Source organism: Centruroides sculpturatus, unplaced genomic scaffold (genome assembly GCF_000671375.1).
Source record: "Centruroides sculpturatus isolate CEXI.00-Female unplaced genomic scaffold, Cexi_2.0 scaffold298, whole genome shotgun sequence".
In the NCBI taxonomy this organism is placed as follows: Eukaryota; Metazoa; Arthropoda; class Arachnida; order Scorpiones; family Buthidae; genus Centruroides; species Centruroides sculpturatus.
This window is the reverse complement of record NW_019384568.1, coordinates 342712-351785: the sequence shown is the minus strand read 5'-3', so window position 1 is coordinate 351785 and position 9074 is coordinate 342712. Positions and strand designations below refer to the sequence as shown.

The 9074-nt window shown below is 31.1% G+C and overlaps 1 long non-coding RNA gene across 1 annotated transcript; it reads left to right on the top strand.

The window, feature by feature from the left end:
- Window positions 1-1827: 1827 nt before the first annotated feature.
- On the top strand, window positions 1828-4600 carry LOC111624100. Its single transcript, XR_002756518.1, has 3 exons — window positions 1828-2539; window positions 4276-4411; window positions 4501-4600. It is a non-coding gene; the product is annotated as an uncharacterized LOC111624100 (long non-coding RNA).
- The last annotated feature ends 4474 nt before the right edge of the window (window positions 4601-9074 follow it).

Genomic DNA, 9074 nt, shown 5'->3' with positions numbered 1-9074 from the left:
ATAGACAAAAATAATATAGATATTTTACACAGAGAAAAAGATACATATAAAAGAAAATTCAAAGAAAGTATAGAAATAATCAAAAATCAAAATAGTATAAATAAAAATCCTAGCATCTCTATAAACGAAAACTGGTTAAAAATTTTATATTGATTATATTCACTGGATTCAAATTATTATTATTGTGATCAATGTGCTAATTAATAATTATTGAACTGTTAAATAAATCAACAATAACAAAAAACTGTAATGTCGTAATGGGAGTCAAATAATATGTAAATCTACATTAAATGTTAATAATGTTTACCAACTTCAAGACATTGTAATATCATTAGTTCAAATAATAATCTATAATATTAAATATTAAAATGTTAAATAAATCAACAATCATACATTGTAAAAAATATAGTAGATGTCAGATATGTAAATTTATATTGTAGAAGTTATGTAAATTCGTATTATATTGTGAATGTGTATCAAAAGAAATAAGGATTTTGTAGAAAGCATAATCAATTGTAAACCAATTTGATAGTTGTTGTCCAGTGTATGTTTATATCAAGAATATGTTTTATAGTTTATATTGGTTATATAATAAGTTTATGTCCAGAATATGTTTTAGATCAGGGATTTTGTAGAACTGTTTTGTAAGTGAAAGGTACGTTTTATATTTTTATGATTTCTACAATACTTGTGTTTTTATATGTATGTTATATATTTTTTTAATGTTTTAGTTGGCTGAAGAGGGGCTTAAGAGCGGGCTCTTAAGCCCCTCTTCGTAACGTGTAAACATGTAAAATTTTCACACGTATCAACTAAATAAAGATGAGAAAACCCGCCAAGTGTCTTAATTTATACCACTTTATTGTGTTAGAAACATAAACATATTTATTCTATTATTTAAGGGAACTTTTATTATTTAGTGTAGTTTTTTTTAATACAATTATTTTTTTTTCTTCAAAATTTTCACATTTTTATTACTTGTTCGCAGCCCTTAACAGTGCAATAAATAGCAACAGCAGAGTTAATAACGGATCTAATGATATGTTAAAAAGGTTTTACTATTCTTTGAGTATTCTAAATTACAGAAGAATTTATCTTATTTGTTTTTCCCTCTTTTTTTCACATACTGTGATGATATAGCCACTTGACAATTAAATCATGTGGATAGTTATTTAACAGGAAAGTATAAGTTATTTATTTTAGAATTTTTATCATCTATACAAGTAGTTCTCGTTTTAATTTTGTTTAGATACATGCGAAATATGTTCTTTTTTATGTAAATAGGAGTATTAGAATAAAAATTTATAACTATTTTTTATATTGCAAGGTTTAATAAAATAATTATTTACATATCTATTGTAAAATGAATACAGTCGATCCCCTATAAGATAGTAGATACGTTCCATTCTTTAGGAATCCGATTTCTTACGAGTTCTTCCAATCACAGCCCGACACGTGTGAAGTTTACGGACTACGGCTGTTTGAAAGGTTTTCTTCCATAAAATTAATCGATTCTAGATTAATTTGACTCAACATTTCCAAAATACGTATATTTTTTCGAAATAATCCGTATAAACTACGCTATAAACAAAAAATTGTAGGATTACTTACCGAGTGTGCACCATTCGACATTGCCAATGCTCAAGCTTGTTTTCGTCGCGGAACAACTCAGCATACCGCGGCCGCGATTTCTGATGTTATTTTTTTGCGAAAANGTACTCAATGTTTTGAGATCAACAAATAACAACAAATAACAACAATTAATAATATAATATATTATTATATTATTAATTATAACGTCACGAAGGCACACACGTTACGGTTGGCTTTTCGAATGGTTTTTCGTTTCTACTCCAGCGAAACGGTACAGTTTTCCTCCCTCGGGCCTCTATAGTTTTCCCACACACGCTAACAGGAATTCCTCAAGGCCGGGTCCGCGCAGGAATTCCTCAAGGCCGGGTCCTTCAAAGGATTTCCTTAACGCGTGTGGGATCCTAAAAGAAGGACCGACAATATTGAAAATAGAAGTAAGAATGCAATTAGAACAACTAAAGAAGGTAAATCTACCGGACCAGACGAAGTTCTCGCTGAAATTTTGAAATTACTGGATGAAGATATTTTAGTGGATTTTTACAACATTATTTACGAAAGTGGTACGAACGTCACGCGGTCACTACGGAACTTTTTCAAAAAACTATCGTAGAAGCGACACGACGAGGCTATTAGTTTACCAAATTATTTATTTGTAGTAAATTTCGAATGCGATTTTATTCCCGGTAAACTGTATTCGAGTAAAATATCGTTGAAAATTTGAAGACAAAAATATTAACAAAAATGGAAGATTCTTTCAACGGAAATTACAGACGGCGCCACTGGATTTCTTACGATTTGAAAATTCTTTCGTTACAATGGAACGGTTGAAAGATGTTTGACTCGACGACGACAAGAAAAACGGAATACATTTTCTGTCATTAATTCATTTTGTGAAAGGCCAATTGTTCCGAGGAGAAATCGAAGAAAAGCTCTCGGCCATTTAAAGGTAAAAATTTAGGTTTTAATTATTTACTGAAAGACAACGGATGTCGGTTGTTGCGGCAACGGAGAGAATTCTTCCATACGCCTACGGAAATAAAAAAATTTGAAAGAGAAATATATAGAAAAATTTATAAAATATTTTGGAATTTCGATTAGTAAATTCCAAGTAAAAAGTCGCGGAATAATTATACGAATATGTAGAGGAATCGGTTGCCGATGTTCGGGTGTTGGTTTCTTTGCCCCAAACACTCGAAGTAATTCCGAAATTCTCGTTCGAAATATACAGTGGTACCTCAGGATACGAAATTAATCCGTTCCGAAACTCAGATCGTATCATTAAAATGTCGTAAGGTAAATCATTTTTCCCCATACGATTACACGTAAAACCAAATACTTCGTTCCAACACGAAAAATACACTCAAATTAAAGCTAAGTTGTACATTAAAAAAAAAAAATAAGTATAGTAAGGAAAACACTGAAAAATGCGTTTTGTAGTTGTAAATGTATAAATAACCATAATAGAATAATAATTGATTAAAAAAATGCAGTTTTATTTGCACGTTACCTCTGAGGATAGACGACGGTGGAGGTGTAAACTGGTGGTGGAAGAGAGAGAGAAGAGAAATGATACTAAAACTTAACTTACATAACATAATGCAACAATAACTTAAAAATAACTTATCACTAATTTTTTAATCTTTTCTGTTTCATTTCTTTTTAATTTTTTATTCACTGCTTTTTTGCTTTCTTTCCTTCATTTCCACCAGCACTTTCACTGGATAGAGGTCACTTGGTAAAATATCTATCCAAAGAGATGTGGCTTTGCCTACTTTTTAAAATGTTTCTAAAGTGACTTAGACAAATGTCATTACCCCGAGCGGCAATACGGCCAGTGTGAACCTTTTTGGGATGTTTCTTTTCAATAAAATCAGTCGCTTTCTGATAATACCTCGAGATTTCCTTTGTCGAGCAAGATCCTTCCACGACGAAGCAAACGCGCGGACCAAGACCGATGAACAGAAGTGAATAAAAAATGGCGCTGCGAACTAATGTGACGTCGTATGGTGAGTTTTTGTTCGTATCGTGGAGCAAAAATATGTTCGAATTTCGTATCGTATCCTGAAAATTTCGTATGCTGAGGTACCACTGTAATTATTTTCTTCGGTAATTTGCAAAATTTCTACATTTTCTATAAGCCATTGAAAAGCGCAAAAATCGCCAAAAAATCTGTATTTTCTTTTCCTTAATTTTCTTCTACCGGCACTGCACACACTCGTAGAAAAAAACTACTGGGTCTAGAAAGTTCATATTTTAAAGTTAAGTCATTTTGATTATCGATGAGACGCTGTCGAAACTTCGGATTGATAAGTCAAAGTTTCGGAAGATCAAACAGAAATTTAATTAATAACACAAACAAGAAGAAGACGGTCAACCCTCCTCTTCTCTCTTTTCAGGAATTACATATCGAGCCAGAATTGTCCTCGGCATCTTCGTCGTCTTCGTCCCTTCGGCTTAAAGATTTTGAAAAGCTAAAAGTGCCGGATTTCTGGATAAGGTGCCCTTTAAAAATGAATTTAATTTAATTGTGTAGGATGATACAGTTAGTGTAGCGCAACGATTAACAGCAGCGCCTCTTGCGGTAACCTCCAATAAAGGGACAGCAAATAAGCTCGATTCCGACATAATATTTTCTAGCTATTTTATTGTACACTTACTTATATTTAAAATGATTATTTATAGTGTCGATTCGAAGAAGAAAATCTCTTTGACGATTACATTAGAAAGGAAACAGAAGGAAGATTTCCTCGGAAGCTGAAGACGATTTTTCGCGTAAACATTTCGTGAAATGTCGAATGGCCCTAGAGTTTGGTAAAAAGTATTGAAACTGCTTTAAGTCTCTTCGTCGACTGAAGTTTCTTGACTTAATGTCGACGAACGTAAAAAATTCTGTCATTTTTTCTCCAGCATTTTTCAAATCACAATTTTCGAGAAAAGGTTAGAAACGATTGTTTTTATGATTTCAAATTCTTCGATTAAAGGTGTAAACACGAAAATGAAAGGAAAGGATCTTCGTAAAATACAGTATTATCTGATCTACTTATTTCTAAATATTTAGATAAAACTATTTAAAGATCGTATTAATAATTAAAGAATTTGAAATTATAAAAACAATCAAAGATGTAAATACGAAAATGAAAGGAAAGGATCTCCGTAAAATACGGTATTATCTGATCTACTTATTTCTAAACATTTACATAAAACTATTTAAAGNTTGACCAATGATGGGCGAAGTGACAAACTTATGACACAACAGTTAACTCATCTTCTACAGGGAAGTATTGTCGTGGGAACGGAGTTTTTATGAGCGATTTTTATGAGAAAATTTGTCGGTTGTTTTTCCCTTTTTGTGTTAACCCTAACTTTAAAAAAATCGGTTTGATTTTGAAACAAAACGGTAAATGAATGAATAAAAATGAATATAACTATTCGAATCTCGGCCCTCTTAAATCCTGGCCCTCACACGATTATATTATGTTACATTTAATGTATCAGTAAATGACAACTATTTACTGCGCTTTGATAGTTGCAGGGGTGGTAGACTCGCGTTGTGCATCGACAATAACACTAGTGCTGACTTTTTTTATTTATTGGTCATATACGAAATTTTCGGGCCATAAATCGAAAAGTCCTTATAACGAAAACCGTGTAAAGAGGACCGAGTGCATTGTATTTGAAACGATTAATACATTGTATTTCACACAAGGGGATGACTTGTAGAAAAGGTCGAAAATGTTTGTGTAGGTTTAAAAAACATTGTCTCAAGAAGCTAAAGTGTTTGAGTATTAATACAGGTTTAATCTAAGTGAATAGTTAAGTAATTGTGATTGTTTATGTGAGTATTTCAGAGTAGAGAACGATTTTACTTTTAATCAGTTAAAAATTTATTCAATTAATTAACAATTTAAAGTAACATTTTAACGTCAAAAAAGACACATCTTGAGTCTCTCTTCGTGGAAAAAGGAAATAAAACATTTTCTTGAAAAAGATGATGTTATAAAATCGTCGGGATGTGTGATGTTTTCTCGGCATTTTATTAATATCGCCATCCATTGACATCGTGAGCGGGTACGAACGTCCCTATAGATCAAAAGGGTTCTCCATGGATATTTTCCCTATTAAAACCAGTTTTAAAAATTTACATGCATCTTCACAAATCTACGAAACACCATTACAAATATTCAAATTTCAGAATGGTTCCAAACATTAAAAATGTTTTTTATAGAAAAATTCTTTCCTTTCCAGTTTCTGTAAACTGAAACATACGAAAGATTTGTTCAAATGTGAAGAGATCATCAAAGTACAGTTTTTTATAAGGTGATATCAATGAAAACAATTGCTTTCGCCTTATGTCAAAAGACTTCAACTATGTTAAAGAGGTAAAAGAAATGACACTTGCCCCATCTTTCTTGCCATTGTGTTATGCTTCTAAACTAGATATAAAACATAACAATGAAGCTAACTTCAATATATATCAGTAAAATTTTTCAATTTGGTTATCATAAAAACCAAATATTAAAATTTGAAATGTCTATTTGAAGAAGATTGTTAACAGTGTTGCTAATGTCGACACTTTTTTACATAATACAGAAAATTACAAAAGAATTTAGCTTAGTGTTTGCGTTCGTCTATAGCAGCGTGATATATAATACTAAATTTCCGAAAATATTACAAAATTGTGATGATCCATTTCTTAAATTCCTTATCGCCCTGCAACTACTGTATATGCTCAATGTACTGTATATAATCTATTAGTTTTGCTAATTTATAACCTTGTAAAGAATGCGAATTTTTTAGTAGAGACGTTCGCGAAGCCTCTTATATGTGGCTCACAGAATTGCCTTCGTTCTCAAACTTTGATCAGTCGATTTTGAGAAAACTTTGCCGTTTTCCATTAATTGCCACGAAAAAACTAAGAATTAGGTAAAAATGGAGGTTAATGACTTCGTTTTCCTGGATATATTCGTTTTCCTGACCTCGCCCTCCTGGATATATTTTTTGGATCATTATCTTACCGATAAATGAAAGAGCTCCTATCAATATAGTAATATTAAACAGATTGTAAGAAATAAATGTCAAGTATCTCAGTGTAGCCATTTTTGCCAACGAACTAATAGAATAAATAAAAAAATGAAAAGATGCCTAGTGTTCGATTAATTGCACACTTTATAGTGTTTGAGAGAGAAAAAGTTTAGCCATGTTTCACTTGTCTCTTTACTGTTCATGATTCTGTTTTGGCACTCAACGTTTTCTTCCTTCAACTCTTAAATTGTCGTAATATGGTAGTTAACTATTTTTTATTGTGGTACACTCCAACACCCAACACCAACCTCTAATGCTGTTTTCTCAACAGTAAAATTTTTTTTTCAGCAGATGAATAATACGCAGTTGCTTCTCATTGGAAAGCTTTTTCACGATGATGGATATCAAGCAGCAGCTCATTTATATATTTATACGCTAATATCTCGTTAATATGCTCGAAATTACATTGTTTACATTATTTTCTAAAAATTCCTTAACTAGGATTATTCTATTTAGTTAATTTCGTTAATTTTTCCCACGCAATTTTACTTTAAAAAATTCCAGATATTAGAAAAGGCCTGCAGCAAGGACACTAAATAACTCTAAATCTTGATAATATTGATTTTCATGTGACATTGCTGATTACTTCTGAAGGCGTTAGAAAAACAAGTTATCTCTTTTAATTTTTTAGTATAAGTAATACGAATAATTATACTAAAGGTTCAGTGTCAAACCTCCATGCAGCGCCCAAAGTCCAGGCTATATCTGATTAAAGATTATGACGATAAGAACTCAATGACACTAGTTTCAAATAAAAAAAAACAAGTATATTTTCGTGGATTGCATTACATCTGTACTTATGCAAACTATTTCTAATAAATGAGGACGACGTGATGCTCTCTTACAACTGTAATCTCTCTTCTCATCCTTTTGAAATTCCCTGAATCTTTTTGTATTCAATTGCAGTACTTTTGCTCCTACTTAGTTAAGAAAATTAAATAAATGATACTTAACACCTACGTTTAGTGAACTTATTATACGTTTTTACAAATTAAATGCAAAAATCAATCGATCCACGGAAGAAAAAACAAGTATTTTCTAACCGTTCCTCCAGTTCCTCGGCTCGAAACTGATGCAATTGTTTTCTTTAGGTCATAAGCTTTAATTTGATACATATTTTGGGTGTTTATCTAGGGTGATCAGAAATCTCCCCAACATAACATTGACCTTTGTAATTTAACATTTATATAACTGACTTATCATACAGGAATAAAAGGTGAATGGCGTAAAATAGGCTTGATTCAAGTACAATATACGTTTCGGATATTACACCTTTCTTTAGCTGTGTTTACAGCGTATCTGGTAGTAGAAAATATAGACATTTTTCATTCAAATAGTATGGTCTTTTCATATGATAATTACCTGATATTTAAACCGAAAGTTTTTGCTAACCAGAACATTTCGAAATGACATCGTGCTTTCCCATATACTCATGTTAGAAAGGTACAACAGAGTGGTATTTAAAATCCTTCCATATAGAAAGTAGGAAGAATGTGACACAACAAGACTGAGAGGTAAGTTCAGGCATATATTAGTCGTAATGTTGACGTAAATAAACAACCTAGAAAGGAGGACATTTACATTGACCCGTTTTATTCCGGTAGTGTTGACTGTTACCGTATATCGTCAAACTGTAACCGCGTGTTTAAATTTATTCTATTATTTTAATGATATGAAACCGTGCTTTACAATTTGTTTATGCTTCTAACACAATAAAGTGGTATAAATTAAGACACTTGGCGGGTTTTCTCATCTTTATTTAGTTGATACGTGTGAAAATTTTACACGTTTCGGGCTCTTAAGCCCCTCTTCAGCCAACTAAAACATTAAAAAAGAATATAACATACATATAAAAAATATAACATACATATAAAAACACAAGTATTGTAGAAATCATAAAAATATAAAACGTACCTTTCACTTACAAAACAGTTCTACAAAATCCCTGATCTAAAACATATTCTGGACATAAACTTATTATATAACTAATATAAACTATAAAACATATTTTGGACATATTCTTGATATAAACATACACTGGACAACAATTATCAAATTGGTATACAATTAATTATGCTTTCTACTCATAAATCTGTTTACAAAATCCTTATTTCCTTTGATACGCATTGACAATATAATACGAATTTACATAACTTCTACAATATAAATTTACATATCTGACATCTACTATATTTTTCAATGTATGATTGTTGATTTATTTAACATTTCAATATTTAATATTATAGATTATTATTTGAACTAATGATATTACAATGTCTTGAAGTTGGTAAACATTATTAACATTTAATGTAGATTTACATATTATTTGACTCCCATTACAACATTACAGTTTTTTGTTATTGTTGATTTATTTAACAGTTCAATAATTATTAATTAGC